Source organism: Manis javanica, chromosome 14 (assembly GCF_040802235.1).
Source record: "Manis javanica isolate MJ-LG chromosome 14, MJ_LKY, whole genome shotgun sequence".
NCBI lineage: Eukaryota > Metazoa > Chordata > Mammalia > Pholidota > Manidae > Manis > Manis javanica.
In genome coordinates, this window is record NC_133169.1 from 46,101,175 (window position 1) to 46,120,524 (window position 19,350).

Here is a 19,350-nt window from a genome sequence, read left to right on the forward strand (position 1 = left end):
CTTTGTCCTCAGGCACTGGTCCCAGGCACCCGCTCACCAGTCCCGCCGCCCTGCCTCCCTAGCACCGGGGTCCCTGTCCCTTCAAGGCTTCCAAAAATCACTCGGCAAAAAGAGAGAAAAAAAGGGGAAAAACGCGCGATTTCTTCCGTCCTCAGGTGCTGGTCTCAGGCACCCACCCACCGGTCCCACAGGGAAAAATGCGGGATATTCTTTGTCCTCAGGTGCCGGTCCCAGGCACCCGCTCACCAGTCCCGCCGCCCTGCCTCCCTAGCACCGGGGTCCCTGTCCCTTTTAGGCTTCCAAAAAGCACTCGCAGAAAAGAGAAAAAAAAAAGGGGAAAAACGCGCGATTTCCTCTGTCCTCAAGTGCCGGTCTCAGGCACCCGCCCACCGGTCCCGCAGGGAAAAACGGGGGATATTCTTTGTCCTCAGGCGCCGGTCCCAGCCACCCGCTCACCAGTCCCGCCACCGTGCCTCCCTAGCACTGGGGTCCCCGTCCCTTCAAGGCTTCCAAAAAGCGCTCGCCAAAAAGAGAAAAAAAAAAAAAAAAAAAAAGGGGAAAAACGCGCGACCTCCTCCGTCCTCAGGCACCGGTCTCAGGCACCCGCCCCCTGGTCTCGCAGGGAGAAACGTGGGATATTCTTTGTCCTCCGGCGCTGTTCCCAGGCACCTCCTCACCGGTCCCGCCACCCTGCCTCCCCAGCAACGGGGGCCCGTCCCTCTAAGGCTTCCAAAAAGCGCTCGCCAAAAAAAAAAAACCGCTCCGGTTTCTCTCCACCCGCCGGGAGCCGGGGTAGGGGCGCTCGGGTCCCGCCGGGCTGGGGCTTGTATCTTACCCCCTTCACAAGTCGCTGGGTTCTTGCAGGTGTGGATGTGGTCTGGATGTTGTCCTGTGTCCTGTGGTCTCTATTTTAGGAAGATTTTTCTTTGTTATATTTTCATAGCTCTATGTGTTTTTGGGAGGAGATTTCCACTGCTCTACTCACGCCGCCATCCTGGCTCCGCCCCCCCTCCCACATTACTTTTAATATAGTTAATATTGTGGATGTTTCCCTTTATATTTAATGGTATTTGTGAAGCATCTTCCTATCCTAAACTCATAAAAAAAACATTTTTCAAAATGTGCATTAGCTATTCACATTTAGATTGACAATTCACTAAGTATATTTTGCCTGCTGTGTGGTAGGATTATCAGCTTTTCTACTTCTCATACTATGACCTCAGTTATGTTGGTGCCGCTCCTGATTGCAGTTCATTTGATTAATTTCTTCAGATTCTTTCAAATACACTTACAAATTCTTATTTGTTTTTTTCACTTCAGCCAAAACTGTTAATTTTTACCAATAATGCTACTTTAAAAGAAGTGTTAGATTATTCATGTTTTTCATTTTCATATGAGCTAAATTCATAATTAAATTGTACTTTTAAGCAGTTTAAGGCAATTCTCAGGCACACTGAGAAGTGACTGGTGTTTACAACGGATGACGGGTTGTGATGGGTGAGTGAAAAAGGTAAAGGGGATAGAGAGGTGCAAAATCTCAATTCTGATTGGAATTAGTCACATAGATGATGGTACAGCTGCAGAAAATAGTAAATATTTCTGTAACATCTATATTGAAAGACAGTAACTACAGTTGGGTGAACATTTAAAAATGTATATAAATATGGAGTTACCATGTCATGTACTTGAAAACAATATGATATTGTATGCCAACTGTTCTTCAACAAAAGCATTCATCAATTTTTTTAAGAAAAATTGTTGGAATGTTATTTCAAAACATGTACTTTTTCTTTAATTTTACACTTATTCCTACACCATCATAAAGGTGAAAAGGCTTGTCTGCTTGCACATTGTGTCTGTCTTCTTTGCTGCCTTAGTCTTTGGGTCACAAAGCTTCTGCTCAGAATTTCAGCCCTGTGCATAGGCTTGCTCATGGCTACAGATCCACATAAACAGCCCCTAAACTGAACCTTGCCTCCCTGTAGATACAGAAGGATGTACAACAATGCTGCCTGGACTGTGGAATATGAATAGGAAAATCCATGGCAGGATGAGCAACAGTATGTCCACATAAGGACTGAGGAATGAAGGCAAATGGACAGTCCCAATTTTTTCAAGGTCCCCCAAACTAAGCAAAATCACATAGTGATAGTGGAAATATTATTCTTTGGTTCACTTCCACCTGGGAAGAAAGAGTGAAACATTTATTGTAGAGTCATATAATTTTAAAACTTCATTTCTATTTTCTCATATGACTCTTTAATTATGTTGGTGCCATTTCTGAATGCAGTTCATTTGATTAATTTCAACATAGGCAGGGCTATTACATTATGCATAGAAATCCAAGACGTTCTTCCCCAAAGAGCTATCCCACAATAAATTTGGCATCCTACATTATAAAATTATGCCCTTATTTTTGAAACTACATGTCCTTTTTGCTGAGAAGACAGGCCAGTTTGGGGTGAGAAGCTGAAGGCAAGCTATCTATAGATTCAATGTAATTCTTATTAAAATTCCAGTGACAGTTTATATAGAATTATAAATTAAAACTCTCCTTAACTTATGGAATAAAAATGAACCTTACATTTCAAGAAAAACTGAGAAATGATCAAAGTAGACATCACTGATCTTCACTTCAAACTATATTATGAAGCTATATTGTTCAAAACAGTATGGTACCAGTTTACAAAAATTTATAACAGACATATGGAACAAGGAAATAGAATTAAGATCCCACATACAAACATACATGTATGAACAGCTAATATCTGATAAGGATATCAAAAAATACAATGGAGAAAGGATAGTGTTGTAGAGTTGATGGATGTGTTAACCAACCTTATGGTGGCAAATACTTCACAGGGTATCTATGTATATATATGTCTATCAAACTATCACTTTTGTACACCTAAACTACACACAATGTTATGTCAACTATATCTCAATAATGCCACAGAAAATTATATTACTATAAATTATGTCTGTCCATTTCTCCACAATTTTTCCTATATCTAAATGAGAGACTAATTTCTGACATTTTATTCTAATATGTATGCAGGGGGAATTGGTACCAGGAATACATGGCAACTGAAAAGCTATGTGTGTGTGTGTGTGTGTGTGTGTGTGTGTGTGTGTGTGTGTGGTCTCCGTGTGTTAGAAGATGATGCTTTCAGTTTTGATCATGTTGAAGCTATGATAACAGTAATACACTGAACTGAGTTAGATATCTGAATCAGTGATAAGGTGAGTCCTCTCTTTGGAGAGACACGTAGATCTGAGAAAGTACATGTTCACAGGAAAAGGGAGAAAAGTATAGAAATCCTCAGTCAGTGGAAGCAACAATTGAAAGACAGCATGAGTGAAATGGTAATGTTTTGGAGACATAGACTAGCTAGTTAATCCTATAAGGCAAAGAAGTAAAATCATGATCTATGAATAGACAATTAAGTATGGATTTAAAAGTAGATATAAAAGAATACAGAGATGATATAGGTATTGGTATGTATATAGATATAGATGTGAACATAAAGATAGGCTCAGTTTATCATTTTATGTTAGTGTAGGTAGTGTTCTCTGTTACTCATGACAATGTCTAATTTGGGAGGATATATTTGAGGCACCCATTGGATTGAGACACCCATAAGCTTATACAGTTATGTAGGCTTAGAGGTAGACTAAAATCATGTGTATGTTGCATCTCTATAAATTTCAGTGTACAAAAGTATGTATACTGTATATCAACAATTATTTTCTATGAATTCTCCTTATAAATATATTCTGCAATGAGCACTGAGTCATTCTGTTTTACTTTTACTCACTGTAAACATACTTTATGATATAAAACCCTGCTGAGAGCCCCTTTCACCTCTGGGTTCCACAAGCTATAGATCATGGGGTTTAACATTGGGGTGATAACCCCGTAGAGCATGGCGATGAGTCTGTCCCTGGCTGCAAAGTGTTGACTGTAGGATGGGTGATTGTAGGTAAATAAACCACCAAGAGGTGGGAAGCACATGTGGAGAAGGCTTTGCGCTTCCCTTCCGCAGACTGGATCTTTAGGAAGGTGGATATGATGTTCATGTAGGAGATGAAGGCAGTCAGGAAGGCACCAATTCCAAAGATACCTGCTACCAGTAAAATAAACATTTCTTCCATGTAGGTGTATGAGCAGTAGAGGGCCACCACTGGGAGTATGTCACAGTAGGACTGGTTAACCGGATTGGACTTAACAGAAAGACAGGAAGAAGGTGGACACCATATGGTGGAGGGAATTGAGAAACCCTTCTGCCCAGGTCCCAGCTGGCCAGCTGGGCACAGTGAGCCTTGGTCATGATGAGGGTGTAATGGAGGGGGAAGCAGATGGCCACATACCGGTCATAAGCCTGACAGCGAGAAGGAAGACCTCAGTCTCTGCCAGGGCCACCAGGAAATAGAGCTGCAAAGCACAGCCAAGGAAGGAAATGCTGTGATTCCCAGTCAAGAGGTTGCCCAGCATCTTGGGGACAGTAGCTGATGGGCAGAATATATCTAAGAGGGGCAGATTGGCTAGAAAATAATGCATGGGTGTATTTTTCTCAGTCCTGATGGCCAATAGAATGGCCCCATTTCCCACCAAGGTGGCCTGGGAGGTGATGGAAAAGACCACAAAGAGAGGACAGCCACCTCGGGGAGGTCAGAGAGACCCGTGAGGATAAAGTGAGTCATGGGGGTGAGATTGCAGCCGTCCATCTCCTCTCTCCACGGGGGTCTCTCTTGGGGGAAGGAAGGCAACAAGTACAGGTTACAGAAAAAATCCAAGGGGACTATTGATTAGAAATTTGGAAAATCATTGTTTGTGGTTGATGATTAATAAGCTAGCCATATATTAATTAGATATCCATTATTAGAACTGTTGTTAAAAACATCTCCTGATTTCAAGTTGTTTCTCTGAATATTTGTCTTCAGCTCCTTACAACAAGGAAGCCCTCTGAGATCCTGAGGAGAGTTTAGCAGTCCACCTTCTCAGGAAAACCGCTGTCCTTCACCAGCGTTTGTAATTTCACAATTCAGTGATAGATGCTGTTGTGTTTTTCATAGCTCCTTGGGCATTGGCCTTATTTTGTTTTTTTATTTCAATATGTACAATTTTGTGCACTACCTCAATTTTAAATAACTGAAAAGCATAAGCTACATATTTTACAAGGTATGTAATTATTGGGGGACATAGTTCATATTCAATATTAGATTGGTTTCAGATATACAACAAACTTAGTGACTCAATAATTACACATATTCCTACAGGCTTGCCATGGCACATGTAGATCTCGTTACCATACTGCAATATTAGAAGATTATTTGTTGTATTCTCTCTTTTGTACTTCCTTTCCTGTGACTAATTCATTTAAAAATTTGAAGTTCATACCTTTTTAATCCCATCATCTTTCTTACTCATGTCACCCTTCCACCCCCCTGATTTCACTTATATGTGCACAAAAACAAACAAAAAAATGCTAAATAATTTTAGTAACTGCTATCAACTAGGAGACATATAATAAATGAATAATTATTTTTTTGTGTATAAGAATGGTGTGTCTCCTTCTTAGACTAATTGTATCTGTTGACAAGAATAAATACAGAAATGCTTTAATAACAGAATCATAATCATTTAACAATGAATTTGAATATGTTATTTCCATAATTAATATAGTTTAAAAAATTTAAATAGCCTACAGAGTATAAACAAAACAAGGAAGCAAAGCAGAAACAGACTCATCAACACAGAGAACAGACTGCCGGTTGCCATGGAGGGCGGCAAATGAAATAGGTGCACAGGATAAAGAGTTACAAACTGCAATTTATTAAGTAATCTGGTCACTGGAATGGAAGTACAGCATAGGCAATGCAGCTAAAAATACTGTGATATGTTTTCCAGGGACATGTAATGACTACAGTTATCATGGTGAGCATTTAGTAATGTATACAATTGGATCACTTAGTTCATCTGAAATCAATAACATATAATATCATTGATATTTCAATAAAAATTTTTTAAGAAATAAATGAAGAATAAAGTGGTTGATCATGCCTAAATGTGAATGAAACTATAAACACATTCACATGATACTCAATTCCCACTCTCCTTAGAACAAATATTTCAGCATGTATCTCTTTCACTACCCAGAGAAGCATAAGGTCACAAAAACTATGGATGAGTGAATTTCTTGGCCAGAATAACTCCTTTAAATTTTAGATTCCATTTGTGTGTATTTTAAAGTCCTCATAATCATAATGTTCAGAGTTAATTATGAAAACAACCTAAATGAAGGTCTAAAAATTAATACTTGTATGGATATTCCTGTCACATTGAAAACCATATAATTTTTTAATATCACATGTATATGACAAAGAGGAACGGGAGTAGATTAAAAAAAACATCCTTTTCATTGGTTCTACCTCCATATTTTTTTGTCTATTGGAAATTGTTAATGGTTTATTTCTCAGATAAAATGTGTAGGGTAAATAATACACATTATATATAGTGACATTTTTACAAATGGAATGAAATTATTTTCTACCAGCTTCTTTAATGCAATATTTCATTATAACCATCCTTTCTTTATTTGCTTCTTTTCTTACTTCTGTCCATCTGTCTGTTCTTTGAAAGCAGGAGAACTCATTATGGTTGGCAAACTTTTTTGAAATTGTAATATTTCTGATATATTTCATTAAACTAATGAATTATTGAATATCTACCTGAGTGTTCCTGACACTAAACTTTAATTGAAATTTAATTAATGTACAATGTTATATGTGTCTCAGTGTACAACACAGTGTTTTGACAGTTATATGCTTTGCTAAATACTCACCAAGATAAACGTAGACGCTACCTGTAGATAATATCATAAAAATATTCCACAATATTATTGACAATAATCTCTGTGCTGTACTTTCATTCCTGTGGCTAATTTATTTTAAAATCGCTAGCCTGCCCCTCTTTGTCCCATTCACCCACTTCGACCACCCTCCCATTCCTCTGCCCCATGCAGTATTTAAGGGAGGAAATCTGATGTTACTTGTGGGATGATTTTACTCATTCCTCAGTTCACACAGGTGTGTATCATGCTTGAGAGGCAAAGAAAATATACTATCATGATGTAAAAGTCATTAAATTTAGGAAAGAAAATGACTATACTAACCATAAAGTGGTGGGATATCATTATTCAGTCAGCAGGTGTTTACTGAGTGAATTAAAATGACTGAAACAAAAAAATCCTCCTAGTCAGTTCACATGTGAGCTTACAAATTCTCAAATGTCAAGGTTCTACAAAGCTGTACAATTTCAGTTCTCTACATCTTTATATGTTCTTATGTTTATATGTTTATTTCATTTTCTGAAAATACTTTAGTAAATTTGTGAAATTTTTAAAGGTACTTTCGAATACAAGAAAAATAATATAATGAGACATTAAGTATTAAGTTCTACATGAAATGCTCATTTTCCTTTGAACCCACATTTATAAATATGACTCCTTGTTTTACAAGAATTATTAGAAATAAGTCAAAACATTCTCATAAATACATTAGCTAGATCTACATCAGGTCACATAATCAATATGCATCCTTCTAAAGAATACATTTTCCTAAATTTTGTACTTCAAAAAAAATTTTTTAAATCAAACTTGTGTTCTTGGCATAAAATGTGCACAGTTTGTTCATTTGGGAAGACATCTTGTATTCATATTAACAATATTTTCTTTCAAATCAAACATGAAATATTAGGTATTTGCTATCTCATTAGAAAGATGAGGTTGATGATATCCTTGATAATATATTGAATAAATTCTATAACCCTCCGTATTTATCCAAGTGACAGATAGCACATATAATAGAGAATCAGAGAAATTCTTATGAAGAGCAGTCACTCACCTTCTTTGTGAGATTAATTTCTTGGTGTAACTGATTGATTAATTGGTGTAACTGTAAGTATCTGAGTATATGAAAAATACATGTTAAAATCAGTTGCTTTTGCTTTTTTTAAACAAACTGTCCAACATAATGTGAATCAGAGCATGGGATAAATTGCTAAGACTATGTTTCTCTTGGAATTATCAAGAAGAAAAGCTTTTGTATAATTTATATAACTTACCCCTTGCATAAGGTTGACCCAAATCGAACATATATGAAGATTTTTTCTTTCGCAAATAGTTACTTCAAGGATCTGCTACATAGAGAAAAAAAGCATTAGTTACTCAAGCAACAATAATCGCTGATAAATCTTGGTACATAAGATATTAAAAATTTTATAATTACTTTGTCAGTATGAAAAGATAATTACATCTTAAATTTCTTTGAAAATAGGGGCATGTTTTTATGAAAACTTTACTTCTAAAGAAATTCATAGTCTTGCTTTTTAAAAACTCATTGGATTGACTGCTAATCTAAATTATCCAAAATGTCTTTCTTTTATTACGTATTTATTATAAATTTAATGTCTTTACTTGCTTGTAACACCCTTCCTTTCGGTCAGGTGTCATGGACCACTTTTCTGTGGTACATGCATTCAGACCTGTGGGTTAGAAATATTCTGACATATATATTCTGATAGAGCAGAACTTTACGTACAGAGATTTTAAATACATACCTGTGTGGGCATGCACAATACTTAGGATTGAAATGAAACAATTTCAGGCATTAATTGAAACACAAACTCTATAAAATTCTAACTTCTCTTAATCTTACCCATGTCATAGTCAATTTAATTATATCTCAAAATGTATACATTTTTATACCATATTAAAACTTTGTAAACAACCACTTATTTAACTTAGCTTAAAAAGTCCAGAAAATGACACACACATTTACAGCCTTTTCAGTTTCATAATACTCATTCCCAACGAAAAAGATTGAAAAAGAAAGCAAAATGGTCTAGCCAAGAAAAGAAGCATAAAATTAAAAAAATAAATAAAAATTAAAATGAAATCTCATGTATATAGAGACTGAATGTTGTAATTTATTCTATAGTGGATGTTACAGCCCTGTTTCTCTTAGGGGGTATACATAATAATAATGACTCGAGAATACTCTTGTGTTCTTCATAAATATACATTACTATGAACCTAATAATAGGAAATTATTAATAAAAACACTTATTTTATATTTAATCAAATGAAAGTAAATTTTAAAGAACCTAAATTAAAGAAGACTGAAAATTTTGTGACTGTCTAGGCTAACATTAAACAAAGAATAACCAAGAATTGAATTTCAGGACAAAAGTAAAGAGGAAAATTGTGTTACCCTTTTTCTGTAATTGGCTAAATCATTCTTTCAAAATATGATTGTACCACACACTTGGAAAATTTTGCATTTTTCATGCTAGACAAATAAACTTTAGCAAAATCTTCATGCATTGTTACATGTGTTTCTATTGCTCAGATTATCTAAATTAAAAGTTTTGTTACATCCCTTTAGGCTCAAATTGAGTGTAATTGCAGACTTATTTCCACCTATAATTGCTAACTTGTCTGTATCAGAATAATAGATTAATGTAAAATTAATTTTTATTTATGAATTTCATAAATAGGTATACATAGATCAAGCAATATATGTGCATTTACTGAGTTCAGGTGAAGGGTATATAGATGTCCATTATAACATTGTAATTTTCCTGTAATTGTGTAAAAGTTCAAGATAAAATATTAGGAAAATTTAAACATGAACATATAAAAGACACTGAAAAATGAATTTCACAGTGCAGCCACATACCAACATTCCTACTTAATCTCCCTGTGACTGTGAAGCTCTTAGCTTTACCCTACATTTTCATGGGGAAACATTTTATTTCCATTTATCCCAAAAAGTCAGCTATATGGACTTCTATGTTAGCCATTTTTCATTTTTTACATTTCTTTACTGATACATTCTGTTTGTAATCTCTTTTTATGTCATTACATGGTTTATATTGTACTTTCTGAAATAGATTTTAATTTCAATTTTGTATGCTAACTTTTAGGCCTTTGGGCAATAGAAGGGGGTGCCCTGTTATAATCAGGAAATGCCTACATATTGCTTCCTACATCCTCTCAAATCTATTGTTCCTCTCCTCTGATAGAATTTGCTTGATTATTGTGTTACTTGGAAATCACAAGACTGATGAATCAAAGCACACCCTCAAAAGTGTTGCTGAAACAGCACAGAGCACATAGTCAGTAGTGCAGCAGCATCTCTCTACATTGATAGACAGTAACTACACTAGTTGGGTGAGGACTTATTAATGTACATAATTGTTAAATCATTATGTTGTATACCTGAAACCAATGTAATATTGTACGTATATCAACTAAACTTCAATTTAAAAATATAAAAAAATGTTGCTGAAGCAAAATTAGAGATATTCTTCTTCCACACTAAAGTGGGTGAAATGCATTCACCAAATATGACCCTGCACCTGGGATCCCATAGGTTTCTCCACAGCATTCTAGTCACGTGGCTCTAATTCCCAAGAATCGAATGTGCTTGGCAGCTGCATCCGTCCATGCCCCCATTCACTGCAGCCCCAGCTGCGCGCACTCAGCCACCTGCAGCCCTGGTCACCGCGTCGGGGTCCTGACCCCCAGGAAGAGGAAAGGGCGTGGGAGCTCCATTGAGCCCCTTGGAAATTGTTCTGTGAAAGCAGTTCTAAAAATGTCAAAATACTCTGTATTTAAAAGAGTTCAGCTATCTGGGCACCCTCAAATGGTGGGGGATCCTGAGCATATTGATTTTATTTGAGACAGATCTTTAGAAAGCAACCAGCAGCGTCAAGGAGTGCATATATTCTGAGTTTTTATAGTTTAATTATATTTATCATAATTATCTCTAAACTGATTATACTGGTACCCAGGTTGAAGTATTAGTGCGACCATCAACATTGTGTAACACTTTACAACCTCTTTTTGTCCGATTTTTCATTTGTTATTTTGTTACATTATGAGTTGCTACTAATACTTATTCTCTATTTAACGGTGAGTGTGGGGTTGGGGAGATAGTCAGATAGGGAAGCAGCAGGGAGTAACCCCTGCCCAGTCAGAGGACAGCCTGGGCCCTGGAAAAGGACAAAGCCTGACGGAGGTTCCAGGAATGTAGAGAAGAAGCAGGGTGCTTAAGGTTCAAACAATGTAACAATGTCCCCCCGAACCAGGACCCAGTGATAAGGAGCAGCTTGCTGACCACAGACACCATAGGCCCCTTCGTTTACAGTGGGGCAGCCCTGCAGCCTTTACTGAGATAGGTTAAATCATGACTAGCATTCTGGCTAAACCTACAGGAAAACTAACAGCTGCCACTGTAATAGGCATAAAACCCTGGACACCGAGACCCCGAGCGGCGGCCTGGCCCCTCCCTGCACCCGTGGGGAGTTACTTCCTGTTAGCCTGAATAAAACTTTCTCTGTAAATCCCCTACCTTGATTGTTCATGAAGCTCACTCTTCCACTGCGAACAAGAACCCTGGCTTCAACAGAACTCCCCGTTCAACCATCATCAGCAACAACAGTTTCCAGGCTAATGATTACAATTTCCAATCTCTCTTGTACTTAGATGGAGCGATCTTAGAAAAAGTTCAGTTCAAGCAATATGGCAAATTTGATGTGTGTATATTCCATGTCATAATTATAAACAAGGTAGGAAATTGACCACTACATTCCTAGTTGTAATAGCGGGGCTTTGCTTACACACCTGTTACTCATCTTTGAAAGGGACATCTGTACGGTGGTCCAAGATGTTGCCCACAGCCCAGAACTCCCTCTGCAAAGACATTTCCATTTAAGTAGACTTTCAACTACCACACAGTTCTAAATCTTTTTTGATTGAATTCATAATCTTGTAATTAGGAGCACATTAAGATCATGAATTATATTTTATCTCTGACCACTATGCAGTTACAGTCACTTCTGCATCTTCTTTCCCATGCTCAGGTTATCATCCACCCTTTTTTGTTCTCTGTTGTAAATTATTTGGCACATTCTGTAAGGTTGACTTCCACAGAATCAACACTATACAATTTGTCCAATCTCAATCTTTAAGAAATGACATTAAAGTTGTCAAATTTTAATAAAAGGTAGATAGAAAGGAAGTGAATTAATAATTATTTTATAAATTATTTTCAGGATAATTAGAATGATAGAAATATAGAACCCCCAATAATCACATTATAAAGGTAATGAGATTGCTGCTCTCAATATCACAGAATATATGGAAGATGAGTAACATTTTCCAAAGTTGATGCATCAAGGAAGGTGAAGACAACAAAGTTGAGAAAACAAAAAAACATGAATTTACCAGATACTAAAATTCTTAAATAGTAACAACTGTAGTGTCATTCAGTTTGAAGGTGAGATCAGTCACAGCACTGCTAACCGGACACAGGTATCCCCTAAACCAGTCCCGCCTTTCCATCCTGGGAGATTTCTTTATTATGCATCCATGAGCCCTTGTCACTATGCCGGCATCGGATTGCGGTATCCCTAGTTGCTTTTCTGTATAAACTGTAACAATAGCATGGCCCTTCATGAAACATTCCATTTTTCACCGTGGAATGGATCTCTTACATATGTGAGACATTCGGCACATTCTTATAATTTTCATTTACAAGCCATTCAATACAGGTTCTTCAAATAAACAAAATGATTGACAAGACTATCTAGTAAAATTACACTTTATACTGTTGACTTTGCTAAGTTCCATGAGATTCTGTAGTTTTAGAAAGAAGACTTAGACAAGAATGTTCTGCTGAGATCCACCTAGGGAACAAGGTAACTATGAAAGCACTGTGAGAAAAACATGTAACCATATTGCATTTACTTAAATAGTCTGCTAATGTAAATTTTCAGTTGTTTTCCACTGGTGTTATCATGCTGTGGAAAAAATTCGCTATCATAAAGTACAGGAAAATGTTCATAAAGTGTTACTATTAATTGAGTAACTGCAAAAATTGTGCTTGTATAGAAGACATATAACTAACTAAGAATAATAAACACAATCTGAATTTGTTTTTCTCTCCTCTCCATTTATTATTGGTAATTAGTTGTTCTTCCAGGTTTACGGTAGGCTTTACGCCACTTTGTGATGATTCCCTTTTCTCCCAGGGCATAGAAAGTTACCAATACGGAAGAATCTCAAATCCGATTTTCAAGGCCAATATGCTGCTAATCATTCTAGACAATAAGCATCCTCTAAATGTCAGTAGATGTCCACAGATAGCTGAATTAAACTTTTCCTGAAGCTCATATATATTGCCTACTCTTCTGCATTCATTGCTATAATCTGATTTTAAGAATAAGTGTACAGCTTTATACATTCTGATATTTTAAAACCCTATCAGGCCCGTGGCCCGCGGAGACGCGCCCCCGTCGGCCCCGGGGGGGGCCCCCGCCAAACCGGTGGCCAAGGAGCGGAGGCGGCGGCCTCTGGCCTGCGGGCGGGGAGGCGGAGGGAAGGGACGCGAGGCCTTGGTTCGCATTATTATCATGCTTTTATTGAATTTATTTCTTACTAAAATATGTGGTTTTTAAGCCTTTTTTCTGACAGTATTATGTAATTTTTTAGCGTGGGTAGATGGGATTGTCGCTTGTATGTTACCATACAGCTGTCATGTATTTTTGTCTGTTCTTTATTACTTTAGTAGTTTCATGCTGTGTATGCCTATGAGAAACATGTAAGTTAATATATTTACAGCCATTGTTACAAGTTTAATATATTTTTCTATCTTGTTTTACATGTATGTTATATAACATTCAAAAAGAATTTTTTTTCTTGATTGAAAAAAGGATACAAAATGAAAATCCACAATTTTGATAACTGAAGATCGACAATTGTTTTGCGGTACTTTATTATATTGGTTGTCTTGTCTTTCTTGGGCTTTTAGTTAGCTAATGAATGCATGCATTAGACACTCTTGGGTTTTAGTTGGGATTTTACGTACCTTGCATTTTAACTCTTTGGTTCTTTGCTGTTTCTATTAACCCATAGCATTATTTTAATAAATGCTATAATACCAAAAAAAGAAAAACAAAAATCTATCATTCATGAAGTTTTTCACTCAGCGCCCTTAACATGTAACCATCGTTCTCATCTTGGCCACCACAAATTCATGTGAGTTGTTTTCAACATTTATGCATATCAAATCTACTCTGTGTTTACCTCTAAGAATGGGTTCATTTGTCTAAGCTAATGCATCTTATAAGAAGAAGCTTTTGAAATTCACCCATGTATTTCCATTTAATAGTATCTCATTTTAAAATTATGTTGTAGCATAAGATCATGAGAAAACCATGTTTTGTTTATCCATGCTCATGTTCATGGTCTTTTGGGTCGTTTTACAGGTTTTGGCTATTGTGAATCCATGTTGTATTTTCAATAAGTTCAACTCAGTTTTCCAGTAACAAGTCTCCACTACTCATCTGACATTTTTTCTCCTTTTCCTTATCTGCACTTGTAAAAAGTTATCAAATCTTTAATGCTACCTTTAAAATTCTGGTGAAATTACTTCTATATTATTTTTGCTAAGAGTATATTGTCTAAACCCTATAATTTTATGCAGATGTATTCTAGCTGCCATTCTATTAGTTCCACTTTCCATCCATGAATAACATTTATAGAGCAGCATTTGAAAAACAGCATGATTATGTGAGGACTGATTTATAAATTTATGGCTTCCAGTTTCCTTCAAGATAAAATTAAATCGCTTAGAAAAGTACATCAAACTAATTCATAATCTGAATTTAGATTATACCTCCCAGTTGTCTACCCTTACACTTCTGCTAAGACCTTCTGTGAAATAAAGTAAAAGGTTTTATTATCTCAATCACCAGGCACCCTATCACATCTTTCTGCCTTGAAATTGCAGTCCATCTTCTAGATTATTTCAGACTTCATTCCCAACTATAATAAACCTCATCTCCCTCCATAACCATTTCTATCTCTAGATTATCTCCTCACCTTCGTTCCCCACATACAATGCCTATAAAACTGTATTGATGGTTTCTCCATATGTGAGATAATACTGACATCCAATATATTCTTCATTTACATGATTTCGTCTATACTCAGCATCATATTTTAAAGGTATTTGGGGATGATTTAAAATGAACTAAATTGACTTCCTCAAAGATCTTGCATTAGAGGAAATGTGACATCAATAATATGTAGATGAAGATGATTCAATCTCTGAAATTAGAAGAAAATGTAGTATTTGTCTATAGGACAATTAAAACATAAAAAGGAGAATAGGAAAAATATAAGTATTTCCAAGGAAAAGGTTGCCTAAAAGTTTTTCCATTTGCTAAGAAACAGGTATTAAACTATATCATCCAGTAGTAAGAAATTAATGAGTAATGTACTCCTTTTAGAGTATTTTTAAAGTAGGAGCTATGGTCATGATTCAAAATTGAGTCCAAAGATCTTGTTCATTACAAATTGTTTTAAAACCTGCTATGTTGGATAAATTACAGCTGTGGCAGAGATTCTCAGATAATTCAGCCTGTCAACAAAACAAAATGAGTAAAAGTAGTATGAAATTTATCAGTAATCAACTCAATTTTCTCCACTTTAAATACCATAATTTCCAACTTGTAGAAACATTAAAATTTTTTTGAAGTCATTGATATACACTCATATTGCTTTCAAATGTATAACACAGTGGTTGAAACACTGCCTATATTATTAAATCCTAACCCCCTCTAGTGTGGTTGTTATGTAGCAATACAGAAAGATCTTACAGATTCATTAACTATATTCTCCATGCTGCATTACCATCTGATGACCAACTCATTTTGTGATTCTGAATTATTGTGCCCCTTTATCCCCTTCACCCTTGCCCCGACACCTGCTCCAACCCCTCCCACTTGGGAACCACTAGTTACTTCTCAGTGTCTATGAGTCTACTGCTGTTTTCTTCATTCTCTTTTGCTTTGTTTTTTATTCCACAAATAAGAGAAATCATATGATATTTGTCTTTCTCCACCTGGCTTTTTTCACTGAGCATTACACCATCTAGATCCATCCATGCTGTTGCAAATAGCAGGATTTATTTTCTTTTCATGGATGAGTAATACTCCATTGTGTATATGTATCACCTCTTCTTTTTCCATTCATCTACTGATGGACACAGTATGTATTAATATTATTGCTTTTGCAAATAGTTCAACAATAAACATAGGTTACATATATATTTCTTAAATCACGGATTTTGTTTCCTTTGGGTGAATTCCTAGAAGAGGAATTATTGGATAGAATGGTATTTCTATTTTTCTTCTTTTGAGGAGGCTCTATACTGTTTTCCACACTTGTTGCACCAATTTACATTGCCATCAGCAGTGTAGGAGTGTTCCCATTTCACCATATCCTCATCAATATCTGTCATTTCTTGAATTTTGGATAATGGCCAGTCTAACTGGTGTGAGGTGATATCTCACTGTGCTTTTAGTTTGCATTTCCCTTGATGTGGAGCATCTTTTCATGTGCCTGTTTCTCATCTCTATTTCTTTGGAGAAATATATGTTTAGGTCCTCTGCCCACTTTATAATCAGGCTATTTTGGGTGGGTATTGAGATGTCTGAGTTCTTTATATATTTTGGATGTTAACCCCTTACTGGACAAGTCATTTATGACTGTATCTACCATGATGTAGGATGCCTTTTGTTCTACTTACACTGTTCTTTGCTGTATAGCTTTACTTTTGATATAGTCTCACTTCTTCGTTCTTGATTTCTTTCCTCTGTCTGAGGAGATGTGTCCAGAAAATAAATTGCTCATACTTATGTTCAAGGGATTTCTGCCTATGTTTTCTTCTAAGAGTTTTATGTTTCATGGCTTACATTCAGGTCTTTGGTCCATTTTGAGTTTACTTTTGTGTTTGGATTTAGAAAATAATCCAGTTTCATTCTCTTACATGTAGCTCTCCAGGTTGCCCAACATAAGTTGTTGAAGGGGCTGTCTTTTCAAAATTGTATATTCATGGCTCATTTATCATATATTAATTGAGAACATACACAGGGTTTATATCTGCACTCTCTATTCTGTTCCATTGATCTATGGGTCTGTTCTTGTGCCAATACCAAACTATTTTGATTACTGTAGCTTTGTAGGACAGCTTGATTTCAGAAAGCAAAATCCTCCCAGATTTGTTCTCCTTTCTGAGGATTTCTTTGGCTATTCAGGGTCTTTTGTGGTTCCATATGAAGTTTAGAACTATTTGTTTTAGTTCATTGCATAAAGCTGTTCTTATTTTCATAGGGATGGCATTGAATCTGTAAATTGCTTTGGGCAGGATGGCCATTTTGACAATATTAATCCTTCCTATCTATGAGCATAGGGCAGATTTCCATTTATGGGGGTCTTCTTCAATTTCTCTCACAAGAGTCTTACAGTTTTCAGAGCATAGATCTTTTATCTCCTTGGTTAGATTTCTTCATAGGTATTTTACCCTTTTTGATGCAATTGTAAATGGAGTTATTTTTTATTTATCTTTCTGCAACAAATTTCTGTGAATTAAATTTGTATTCTCCAACTTTGCTGAATCCAATTATTAGTTCAAATACTTTCTTGGTGGAGTCTTTGGGGTTTTCTATGCATAATGATACCATGTCATCTGGAAATGGTGACAGTTTAAATTCTTTCTTACTGATTTGGGTAGTTTTTTCTCCTTGTTTTGTCTGATTGCTGTGGCTAGGACCTTCAATAATATGTCAAATAAAAGTGGTGACATCCTTATCATGTTTCTGATATTAGAGTACAAGATTTTAACTTTTCACTATTAAGTATGATGCTGGCTCTGGCTTTGTCATACATGGCCTTTATTTTGTGAGGAACATAATCTCTGAACCCATTTTTTAGTTTTTATCATGAACAGATTTTGAATTTTGACAAGTACTCTTTCAGCATTTACTGAGATAATCATGTGTTTTTAATCCTTCTTTTTGTTATTATGGTGTAGGATATTGATTGAATTACAAACAAACCATCCTAGCCTCCCTAGAATGAATTAAAATTGGTCATGATATATTGCACTGAGAAATAAGAAGGAAAGACTCATTGGGAAATAAGGATGGAAAATGGAGACTCTGATACTGGAATTTAGGAAAAGGAGTAAAGATTAATGAGTCATGTTTAGGAAGCAGGCACTAAGTAAGTTAAGTGGTGTTTTGATCAGAGTATTCTGTCTTTCCTCTGGTGTGTATGTATTCCATGCATACATACTCCAGCACTCGTGTGTGCATGCATTTATTGTTTTTGGATTTATATTGTGAATAGTTACCTTAGTTTTGAGAAATCACATAGAGAGCAATTGTCAAGCATGAGTAAGTGAAATCCTGAACTCCCAGTCACTCAAGAATGTCACTCAAAATAAAATGTTTTCTCTCTTATTTTGCTGCTGTGTTTCCTGGCCAGAGACCTATGTAATTTCTGTTTTTACTTTGTTTTTGGGGTAATCTGAAGTTCTCAGTATTTTGTTTATATGACATAGAGATCATGCATTCTATATTGAAATAAAACATAGAAATATACATTCCTGCTCCATTTATACCAAACAGAGATGACCTGAATGCCGCATTGGCTGGCTTGAATGTTGACATCCATTAAGTTCCACATTGCAGTGCTAAATGAAATTTACGTTGTTTTCATTAAGAACATCCATTTGTCATTGCTTTGAATAACTACTTAATTTCTTTTAGTTTATATTTTTGTAGTCATAGTTTTAGCTCTCAAGTCATATGAGACACAGCAATTTATAAATGAATTTGGTTGGGAGGCTATCATGTGATTTTAAAGTTAATAAGAGAGTTCGTGTTGAAAAACAGTACGGATATTTGTCATGTCCACATTCTAATAGGGCAAGACATAAACACCAACAACAGGATCAGTTTTGATGTTGAAGTACTTATGATGGAATTCTTAAAAATTGCCACTTTTTCTATTGTAGGTACATATTTCAGCTCTCATTTTGCCTTGGATTTGCTTCTATTTCTCCTGTTTAGAGTTACTATTTTAATCTTTCTTCACATTATTGTAGAGTCTAAAACCACAAAATACATGGCAAAGTGGTCATAAAACCACATCTCAATGGGTCAAAACACTCCATATAAAATATGAGAGCATCTGACATAAGTACATAAGTGGGAAGGCAAAGAGTTCATTTGATGGAAATAAACATATTATCATATATTTATTTTTTCTTCTCAGCTCTTCTTGAAGTAGAAATGAACAAAACTGAAGGTATCCAATTATATACCTGTATGCTAAGAATTGTGTATTTTATTGTATCTAAATCTATATATTGATATAAACAAGAAAAAGAAAATGCTTAAGATATAACCAAAAACTGTTGAACCAGTAATCT

General features: G+C 35.8%; 1 long non-coding RNA gene across 1 annotated transcript; it reads right to left on the bottom strand.

Annotated features, from left to right (window-relative positions):
- Window positions 1-850: 850 nt before the first annotated feature.
- Window positions 851-8,195, bottom strand: LOC140846186 (uncharacterized). The gene is made up of 3 exons (XR_012125102.1): window positions 8,126-8,195; window positions 7,906-7,966; window positions 851-905 (listed from the first exon to the last, which is right to left on the bottom strand). It is a non-coding gene; the product is annotated as an uncharacterized lncRNA (long non-coding RNA).
- Window positions 8,196-19,350: the final 11,155 nt, after the last annotated feature.